Genomic DNA, 11,831 nt, shown 5'->3' with positions numbered 1-11,831 from the left:
TGGCGCAAATGTATCAGCAGTGTGAATGGTAAAGGGAGAGCTCAGTTTTTTTCAAATGTCATGTGTGACATGTGTTATACTGTGAATACATTTGTACACATTTATATATGATTTTTTTTTATTTTTTAAACTAAATAGTTTTGGATATGAACACTTGATCTATTTTCACCACATAGGAGAGATCCCCCCCGCCCTGTTTTACAGTTTGAAAAAATTGTAACTAAGTAACTTTTACTTAAAGTACATTTTAAATTAACTGCTTTCTATTTTTACTTGAGTAACATTTTATCAAAGAACTGGTACTTTTACTTGAATACAATATTTTTCTTACTTTTTCCACCTCTGGTATCATGTAACAGCTTCCGCCGTTTTCTCGAGGTTTGTGGAAGACTGAAGTGCACGTTTTTGCGTAAAGTTTTTCTATTATAATAAAAATGCAATGTGACATGATTTTGGACCATTGTTATTATCATATCTGTCTCTACAATGTCGGAGAGCAGATGACAAAAATATAACAATCCAATCAAAAAGCTTAAGGACAAAACTTGCTAAAGTAGTCCACTGGGGACCAACTGCAGCCATTGGATGGGAGACATTTGACACATTTCCGTTTAGGTAAATGTAAATGGATTGTTCTTTTCATGTCTGAATGGCTTTCACTCACATTGGTTGCCATAAACAATATCATAGATAATCACACATTTAAACTCCGACAGCGCAACTCTTGTCCAAGGACAGTTCAACATAGGACTGCAGGGCCGGGGATCGAACCACCAACCTTTCGATTGGCAGGCAATCTACCACTGAGCCACAGCCGCCCCGTGGCGCAGAAAATGTCTCGGATGCTCCGAATGAGCCTGGCTTCTTGTGTAATCGGCTTTTTCTGCTTGTACTCGCTGTCAGTGCCTTGCTAAAAGGTAACTGCTGAAGAGTGAGGGGAGAGTATTACTCATCCACTTTCCCCACCCACAGTCTCCCAGCGAGGAACTCGCCCTGACAACCCTCCAATCACAAACCTGCTTCTCTAACCTCCAGGCTAGCAACACCCCCCTTTACTTGTTATTCAGAAATTTGCCAAGCAGCCGCGCTAACTGATAAAAATGCTGCTAATGGCCCTTGAAGTTGGACATTAAAACTGCATTACTTTCCACAGGAGATCAAAGCTGTTCTTATTTTTGAAAAGCCCAAATAATGTAATGAGGTTACATATATGGATAAGAGACATCCAGTCAAGGCATGTATAACGCTAGGTTGGAAAGCTATCCACCCCCCAACCCCTCCACCCTGCAGATCTGCTTAGCGGCCTTGTATTTATTCCCAACCTAAGGGATGCATAGCAAACACTGCCCCAGACCTGGACTGGATTAGGTCTGCCCTGCTTGTCAGATTGCTGCTCCCTGGGCGGGAGTGCAGCGGACGTATTTGTGCCCTGAAGGTGCAGAGCGTAGAAGCTTCAGCTAAAACCACAGCAAATAAACTCCATGTGCAGCAGAACAGGTCATGGTGCCTACTTACATGTCTGTCATTAGCCTTCCTGCAGGGGATGAAGCCGGGCCCGGGTACTTGGGAGAGCATTACACACACCTTTACACTTTCTTTATTTGATGAAGCTGTGCAAAATACTGCAAGTGGCTACACTTTCTCTCTGTCTTTTAACTCACATTAACAAAAGAGCACACATCACACCTGTTTTAGCAGCACTTCACTGGTTACCTGTCCAGTATAGAATTCAATTTAAAATCCTGATTCTTAATTTTAGAGTCCTACATGGTTCCTTAGTGGTTCCTAAGTTCCTTACTACATCTCTGAGTTGATACAGATTCATACTACTCTGATCCGTAGTTTGAGGTCATCAGGTCAGAGACCGTTAGTTGTTCCCCACACGCATGCATGCACAATGCATTGCCTACATTTCTGCGTTGTAAGAATTTCTGTTGATTCTTTTAAAAAGCAACTGAAGATGCCGCTATTCAATTTTAGTTAGACGTGTTTTTTGTTTTCCATTTGTTTTTAAAGTGTCTTATGCATTGTATTGTACTTTGTTGGAATTTTTATTACATTTTACTGTGAAGCACTTTGTGATTTTTTATCTGTGAATGGTGCTAAACAAATAAACCTTACTTACTTAATTACTTACTTAAATTATACTTTTGGCTGATTGGACCCTTTCTACAGCTCGTAATCTCGTGCAGAGCCGGATTACATGGAAAGATTACACTTGGCATTCTGCATTTTTCGGGGGCCACCTCCAAATGGATACTTTATTTGGTGAATAAACAAGATTTCTTTTAACCGCCACACTACCATTATGCCAATGTCGAAAAACTTGTGTAAAACCTCTCTGTTGTTTTGTCTCTTCTCTTTATTTTTTCTTATTTTCCACTGTGTTTCATCTGAAAACATTCCACAAAAGTGTACTATACTTTTTATTAACACAATATATAGGCAAAAAAAGTTTAGATGCAGTGTTAGATTGGAATTTATTTAAAAAAAAAATCAATTATGTTTAAACTATAAACAAATAGTATTTTGACTTTACTTCCTGCTGGACCCTTAGTGGCAAGTGGGCCCCATGCCTAGATCCGGCCCTGCAGATGGCTCACCTACAGGAGCCACCAAAAAGTGGGACCAATAATCAGTAGGGGGAGGACCAGGGGTCCCAGAGGGGGACAAATCTGTTTTGAAATGTAGGAAAAATTGGATACGATAAAACAACACAATGTCATTCTGCTAAAAAACACGTCCCAGTCATTAGTAATTTAATTCGTTTTCATTTTAAACAAATTGTATGACAGTACTCACAATCAAATCACAACAGAAAGATTGACAGACCTCAAGCCCAATAGATTGGGGTGGGGGGGGGGGGGGTGTGCCTGTGCCTCCCCTTGCCCTTCTTTTAGCCTTCAAAAACAGAGTGCATACTGTGAATAAAGAGTAGTTCAATGGCGACACTGTTGCCAGTATATTACTGTAAATTTCCAGTGACATTTTTTGATATTAATATCTATATTCTATATCTATAATTTCTTAACGATGGCTTAAGTCATGTTTATGTGGGGAGGTTTATTGACACTTGTAAATCTAAAAACCAACATGTGCAATTAACAGTTACAATTAATATTAAAGAAATGCCACTGGTGATAATTTAAATTCTTCAAAGACCATTTCATTGCTTGTATATACATATTAATATAAAAAATAATCCTCTGTTTGTATTTCAGCTTTGCTAAGCTTTGTTTCCAGTTGTACTGGCTATTATCTCCCCTGGATGACTACCGTATCATGCAGAACCTGCCCCGACACAGCCACACTACAAGGCAGGTTGTGTGTTTTCTGCATGTGTGCGTGCGTGCGCCATGTGTGTCGCCCAAGTATCGGCCTGCCTTTCCTCACTTTAGTTGACAGTAAAGAGGGGAGCCATTACCTCCCCGTTCCCTGCAACAACAAAAAAAAAACTGTCCGTACCAGGCTCCAGCCACCCGGCCAAATGGCTCGAGGTTTAACTGTCATTCCACGCCATTACTCAATACAGACACTCTCATCGGGTCGCAGTAAATCACACACGGAGCGGCACTTTAAATTGGGTGGAGAGGAATCTAAAGAGTGGTTGGAAGATCCTGGTGTGTGACGGGGCTTTTTATCAGCCTGGAGATCACAGTGGTGTGTTACACATAACACTATAAGACTCATTTGTTTACCACTGCCATGTGGACACTTAGGATGTGATTCAAACCCACATCAAAACAACTTAAGAAATAGTAAAAATCTCTTCAAATAAATGTAGTGACATCTTAAGTCAAACAAGTGAAATAAAAATGACGCTCTAGGCCATTAACGATTCATTCAAATGCTGTGAATTATTTTCTTGATTAATTGATTAGCTGTTTGGGTTATTAAATAATAAAGGGAAAAATGTGGACCAGTGTTTCCCAAAGTCTAAGATGACTTCCTGAAAATGTCTTCTTTTCACACAACTCACTGACATTCAGTTTACTGTCACATAGAAGAGAAGAAACTAGAACATATTCACGTTTGACAAGCTGCAGTCAGAGAACTTTGACTTTACTTCATAAAAAAACAAGTCAAACCGATTAATCAACTATCAAAAACAGTCGGCGACTCATTCAATAGTTGACATCTAACCAATTCATCTTTGCAGCTCAGATTCTATGCAATTTTTATTTTTTATCTCAACAGGTTTTAATGTTCGCATATTTACGTTGATGTTTCACTGTTTCACAATGCCTTGTTACATCCCTATAAAAGTATGCGTGATTATGTGTGAAGGAGATGGGAACAAGAAAACAGTGAGGCGAGCGCTTCCACCGTTCAGCGTGAGAGGAGGTCAGGACTGCTGGTGTGTGGGAGGCGCGGGGCTTTCATACCGATTGGTTTTATATAAAACAGCATTAGTGGAAGCAGAGCCGGCCACTGAGTGCACTTCAAATGTTAAAAGAAGACCACAGGTATTAGTGCTTACTATGAATATATTCTTCTCTCTTTAGTTAGTGGGGGGACACAGAAGTAAATGGGAGCGATACTGATGGTGCCGAGCTGGGTGCACACGTGGCAAATGTTCACGTTCACAAAGACAAATACAGCAAATGATACAGAAATTACGGTTCCATTTCAAAGCGAGAGGCCTATTTGTCTCGATCTGGGTTGCCAGTGTTCAGATAACAGAGTGGGTTTTGGGGCAGCCCTAATTTCAGGGGGTAGGGGATGGAAGGGTACTGAACACATGCACATGCATGTGCGTGCATACAGCACATCCTGGGCCGTCAATCGATTCTGATATTTAACCGTGCTCAGTTGGTAGAGCAGGCGCCCATACAGCATGTAGAGGTTTACTCCTCACCGCAGTGGGCCCGGGTGTCGACTTAGACCCGCGGCCCTTTGCTGCATGTCATTCCGCCCCCCTCTTTCCTCCTATCAAAATAAAGATCAAAAATGATAAAATCTATATAAATATACACATGCATACATACATACTGTATATATAAAAAGAATCTGTAAAAAACACTGTTACAGTATATATATATATATATATATATATATATATATATATATATATATATATATATATATATTTATTTATTTATATATTTATTAAATATAATCAGTTTTAAATATTTGAAAATGTATATGTAAAATAATCTTTAAAAATAGCCTTTGGAAAAAATATATATACAGTATATGGATAATTTTTTTAAAGATTATTTTTATAGATCATTTTATATATTTTTAAATAATCTTTGAATATAAACAAATATTTTTAAAGATTATTTTTGTATACGTATATATATATACATACACACACACATATACACACATACATACATACATACATACATATATATATATATATACTTATATATATATATCGCCTCTTTAGAGCGCCCACCACATCCATCCGTAACTGTTCCTTTAAACAACATCGGCAGACGTGATCTAATGGACGGATCAAATCACCTTCCAGGTTTGCTTTTTTAAAGCGCCTGACATTTCCCAAACAGTTTCCAATGACGGCTTCTCAGATGGTTCTGTGGTTTCTTCACACCATCTGGCTCATCGGACCAGACCTAGGCTCAATCCCATGACAAATTGTGAACATGCACTGAGCCTCAAAGTTAGTCTTACGGAAAACTTAGTAAGACAACCTTTGCAACAGCTCCTCTAAAACACAACAGCCAATGCTCGCTTCACAGTAAAACATTCCGGAGGTTAAATTGTAATTCACATGCATGAACCGTCATACAGTTACCCATTCCTGCTCAGCTTTCAGACCGGTCTCGAAGCACAGGGGAGACTTTGTATTCCCTCCAAGGCTAAATTTTTTGGCTTGATTGTTTTTTTATGAACATGTGGACATGTGGAATGAACCACACGATATACTGCTGAGTAAGTTTATCCCCCAACGCTGGATTTCTAGTACTTTTTGTCATTACAAATGTCAACGTAATGTGGATTTAGATTCCTTACTTTATGAGCAGATTGTGGATTTTCTAATATTTCTTTTATTTCTATTTTTTTACTACAGCTCTCTATACATCCATGGTTCTAACAAGGTAGCAATCGAGCAGGAGTCTCAGAGACTGGTTTTACAGCGTAAGATTTGTCAGCTGTTTCAACAGCCAATAGAGAAGTCAGCTGGTCAGGTCAGCTACAAACTATATAAATATAATTATCCATAATCCAATATATTTCAATGTTACAAACTGTCAACTGGACTAAGTATTGGGCCCGCATGTGAGTGACAGATGAGTGCGAGCGTCGTTTGAACAAAATCACATAAATTAAACAATTATTTCAACAGTTCACAATAATGTATCCTTTATTAGTCCCACAAGGGGAAATTACAATTTACACTCTGTTGTAATTACACACAGGCCTGAATTACACACACACACATGCTCAGGACCTATACATGGAGAGGCATCAGAGTGGGGGGGCTGCCCATGGAAAGGCACCCTGAGTAGTTTGGGGTTCGGTGCCTTGCTCAAGAGCACTTTGGCAGTGGCCAGGAGGTGAACTGGCATCTCTCCAGTTACCAGTCCACCACCATACTTTGGTTCGTACATGGACTTGAACCAGCAACTCTCCGGTTCCCAAGCCAACGCCCTACGGAATGAGATACAGCCACCACCCTCATCACTGTCACAAACGTTATCCACATTCATATTTAGACACAACAAATCATATATTTAACAACAAAAACCTGAAAGGCAGAAGTACAAAGAATTGTTTCTATGGAGATGATCCACCGTTTCGTCGCATCGCTGTGAACTGGCAGCTTTTTAGAACATTACAGACCGGAGAAATGCTAGTAGTTTCAACGTCTCTGAATCTTTGATCCGACCTGGGCTTCATAAGCATGCTAGCTAGCTGGATGGATGGCAGTTTTTAGCCAGTCAACGCACTCAAGATAAAAGTCCTACGAATGTAAATAACACACTTAAGAGTAGTGGCAGTAAGAATGAGCCTCTTTTACACTCAATCTGGGATTTATCATCTGTGGGAAATTCAATAGGAAGTACAGCCGATCTATTGTTGTTCAACTACCGACAGCGTTGGAAACCCTAGACCATACCGCATTCCCACTTCAACTGCAACAGCCATCTATCTGTCAAACTTACTTCCTATGTGCCTATTAAGCATGTGAGTCATCAGTAAATGTTACTTTCTGGTGAGATTCACATGGGTCCTCTGTGATGAGGACGCTCTCCAACATGTCTCATCAGTTTTAGTTTTTTTTTATGTCTGGAGCTGAGCTGTCAAGAAGGGGGTTCTGGAAATATGTCTGGCCCACATGAGCTAAACTGATGGGAACCAGCTGTCGGTTCAACTGCCACTGAAAGGGTGTGAAGACATCTCTCCAAAGGACATGTCGGACAAACCTGCAGGTAAAGGCATTAGCAGCTTTGCTCCTTTACATATCGCGTGCACGCGCACACACACACGCTGACTTTAATTAGCCACCGCCAGTAAAAATGCGTTTAGGCCACAAAACTGCTTGGTTAGGTTGAGGAAAAGAATCATGTAATGGAAGTCTGTGTGTGATTACTTCCTAACATACGCGGTGCAGGGCCACATGATCCAAGCTGTCCAACCAATTCGTCAATTCCCCCAACGTGGCTGAGGCCCAGACCATAGAGCACCGCAACGCCCCACCGACCTTGTGCCACAAGTGCACCCCGCACTAAATGCGACCCAATACCGATCTAATAGGACTATAGTTACGTAAGTTACGTGTTCGCTATGTCCCAACTTATTCGGTTTCCATCTCCCAGTTTGCGCATTAACTATTTTTCGATAAAGACAAAAAAACATCTCAAGCAGGCAATTTTGCCATTTCCATCAACATTTTCTAATGCGATACTTAAAAAATGTGCATGAAACACATGGATGGAAACATGACTACTGTTGACTTTTGGTTCATTTTGTGTCTTCACTTGGTGGGCAGCTGAGTGGCCTCACGTGATTCAAATTTCGCATTAAATGACAAAAAAAAAAGAAATTGCCATTGACACATCTCATGGTTTTGTACCCTCTCCGCCCATCATTGTCCACCCGTGGTGTGGCATCACAGTGTCCGCCCAAAACAAAGATTAATAAAGCTGCTCCCTTTCCTCTCATCCTCCATCCGTCAGTCCATCCCTCCATACCCTCCCAGGAGTCTGGTATTGATCAGACATGTCCACATTAGAGGGAGGGGAGATGCTTTTATGATAATCCACCCACCCTCCCCGCCACTCGTAATGGCTGCATTAGACGCTCATCCCCTCCGCACCCGACACCTGGCCCTTGCTCTCTTTGGACTTACTGTTTGCATTAAAACACTGTTTAATGGGCTCTTTAGAGGGGTTGGGGAAGGTGGGGGGGAGCAGGAAACTTTCCAAGAGTTTCCAGTAGATGAGGACCCAGCTAGGAGCCACTGGGAAGGTCCGGTGCGAGAGTGATAGATGGCACCATGTTGAAGTGGAGGGCGGAGGGAGCTGGAAGTGGGGGTCCATTACCTATTACTGAATACCCTCTCTGTCTGGCCACACCGCTCGGCTGGCTGTCTGCTCACAAACTCTGGGAGGGAGATTTGGATGAGTGTGTTTTTTTTTTCTCACCGGACCTAGACAGAGGGCCAATCAATAGCGCTCTCTCTCTGTCTGTCTGTCTCACTCTCTCTCTTTACTTTCCAGACAAAACAATCCAGAAACTGACACAAATGTAAAGAGTCTGTCCACAAACGCGCCAGAGCTAAAACTAAAGATCCACGTAGGACACCTGTGCTGGTATGGTGGGCACTGGTGTTAACCGGAATAGTATTTAGCACACCAACAGCATGATAAGGTATACTCTCGCTCTACCACTGCATTATTCACCAGGCTGGCTGGAAGCAGTAGAGTGGTGGGGCTCTCAAGATCCCTGGCTCAGGAAGAAAAAAACACACAAGATTGAAGAAAAAAAAATGAAGAGAGAAAGAGACACCTGGACACCATCAGTCTCAGGGAAGGTAAACATCTCCCACATTCCTCGCGGCACACTGGCCTACAGGGGTCAAAGGTCGTGATGACAAACGAGTGACCCAGGAGCCCTGAGAGGCCAAGAGAGGAGCCTCTGGAATCTTTCAGCAGGGGTGACGGGGGACACAGAGACATATGCAGCGGCCCAGGAGCCACGGATAAAAGGGGAGTGCTTTGCAAGCTCTCAGGGACACTATGCAAGACCCAACCTGTGGCTCTTCAAGGGGGAAAAAACAATATGAGCACACAGGCACAAACACAACAGCAAAAATGTATTGGACTGGTTCACAGATCTTCCTCTTATTCTCCAGCATTCCCCTTGCTTGTGGAAGTTTACACAATTATATGATATTTATAAAAGGACCCCCACTGATCACGTTCAAGAGGAAAAATTTATTGAGAAACCAATGTGGAAGTGCCTCAAACCTTTATCTCATTTCCATTAGGTTTCAATTGCTAACTGCAAGTCTTCTTCACAGCAGCATGAATTTCATTTCATAATTCATAATAATAATTCATGGTTCCAATTATTTTAAAATAGACCATAAAGCAAGGGATGTTTCAGGGGCGTGGCAAAATGCCGACTTGTCATTCACTATACAGGCTTAGCAATGCGTATCCATGGCCAAAATAGACCTTAACTTGTTTTTGGGTGTTGTCTGTGTTTTCTTCTTGACCTTTAACCCTCTCACTGTGTGCTCACTTCATCTAAGTCCAGTGTTCTGCCTGTTGAGCGTGGGTTAAGCAAGATCTCCGACATTACCTCACTTTAGCCTTTAAGCAGGCACATTTATTCACGTTACATCTCTTTTTTCAGACAAACACGAGTGGCGGCGGCTTGTCATTAGGGATGTCATGAAAACCGACACTTCGGTACCAATTTGTTACAAAATAATTCTGAAAGTGTTACATACTCATTTTTCTACAGTACTGTAAGTAACAAGATATGTCATATTGAATCCAATTCAATGCCATTTGCGGCATGTTGTGCCCCTTCTCTACCCTTTCCTCTTTTCAAGGTGTTATGTCAATCATAGGGCCATAAATCCCATAAAAACTAATCAACAACAACTCACTGAAGTTTTGACCCGACCGCAGTCCGCCTCTGACTCTACAGTAACATTACATGCAGCATCGGTTTTTCAGCTACTGACACTTTAGCCCAGTTCCAAGTGAAAAACAACAACAACGGCAGAGAGAAACTGAAATAACTAAACATGCTTGCTGTCTGGGAGTTCCAGGTGACTCATGGAAGAAGTTACCGTACCCTAGCTGTGTGGTGATGCCAGGTTTCAGAGCAGCGGGCTGTGGGTCCAGAAGACTGCCGTTCTCGCCAGATTACATGGAAATCACGCTCTCTTTGCCCCTTCCAATCAAACCCCTCCACTCCACACCAACACCGTAACATAAAGTTGACTGAAATGACACTGTTCCAGCCCCCATTAATGTTGTCCTTGTAGATAGATAAATAGATAGATAGATACTTTATTCATCCCAAGGATAGGCATCCAGTAGCAAGACAACCATAACACAACAAACACATGTGCACACATATGTGACACATACATAAGAATAAAAAATAAAAATCCCTCACATAAATGCAATGACCATGATAAGGTGAGATACTATTGTAGACTGTGCGTAATGATGAAACAGTGCAAAATGGAACAGTACAGGGATTGAGCAGTGCAGTAGATTAAGATAAAATATTAACCATGACTATGAAATATAAACATAATAAACTATAAACTGACTGACTAAATAAGAATGAGAACACTATGTAACAGGGAATACGTTATAATATGTAGATGTTATGACCACAGTACAGGTTATGTATGAGGGCGGGGGGGCGGAGAGAGACAGGGTCATGCTAAAAAGTCAATTTCTCCCCTCCCCCCTTGTGTTGAAGATCAGCATGGCCCTGGGAACAAAGGACCTCGTCAACCTATCTTTTGAGCATGACAGTGACAGAAGTCTGTCACTGAACATGTATTCAACATGTGTAAACTTGTATTCATGTGGTATCAAATTGGATATCAAGAATTTCACTGGTATTGTAACTGATTAATTTTTTGTGTGTTTAAACTGTGATATTATCTTAGATATTGAGTATTGTGTACTTTGGTGTTATTGGTACTGAGTACTAGATTTTTGGTATTGTGACATCCCTTCTCTTCATATACAGGTGTACTTTCTCACATACACACATACGTTGCTGAGAGCGCGTGACATTACACTAGGATGTGACTTGTCTACTACAGTAATACATTGAGTAAGGCTGCCATCAGATGCCATTTTAATTAAAGCTGCAAGCAGCGATGGAGGGCCCTCGCTAACCTACGCGAGTCGGGGTTACAGGTGGACGCCTCTGAGTTTTTGAATATAATAAGTCCTCGAAAAAGGCAATTCATTTGCCGGATAAAAGAAAGAAAGAATAATAATAATTCCTTCAGTTCCAATAGGGCCTTCGCCGCTGTCGGCGCTCGGGCCCTAATAATACTGAATACTTAACATTGCCAATCAAGCTAGCAAGTAACTTGAGAAAAAGTCTGCCAATTTTCAACAACCTCTGTGTTCTGCCATACAGGCTGAGTTACAGCACCAGTACGGTTTACCCGTTACTGTGCTGAAAAATTGCTTCAGAAGGGTTAAAAAAATGCATCCTCCTCTCCAGCTCCGCCCTTTTGTCCAAATATGGTAATTTCTGGCTTTCAAAATACCAAGGTGGCGATGGCCAATGTGCTGCTCTCCTTGTGTGTGTACGTGTACACAATTCAGCAGTAAGCCAAACTCCATTCAAATGAATACGGAAGT

Source organism: Etheostoma cragini, chromosome 1 (genome assembly GCF_013103735.1).
Source record: "Etheostoma cragini isolate CJK2018 chromosome 1, CSU_Ecrag_1.0, whole genome shotgun sequence".
Lineage (NCBI taxonomy): Eukaryota > Metazoa > Chordata > Actinopteri > Perciformes > Percidae > Etheostoma > Etheostoma cragini.
The sequence above is the reverse complement of the archived record's forward strand: the minus strand, read 5'-3'. Positions refer to the sequence as shown.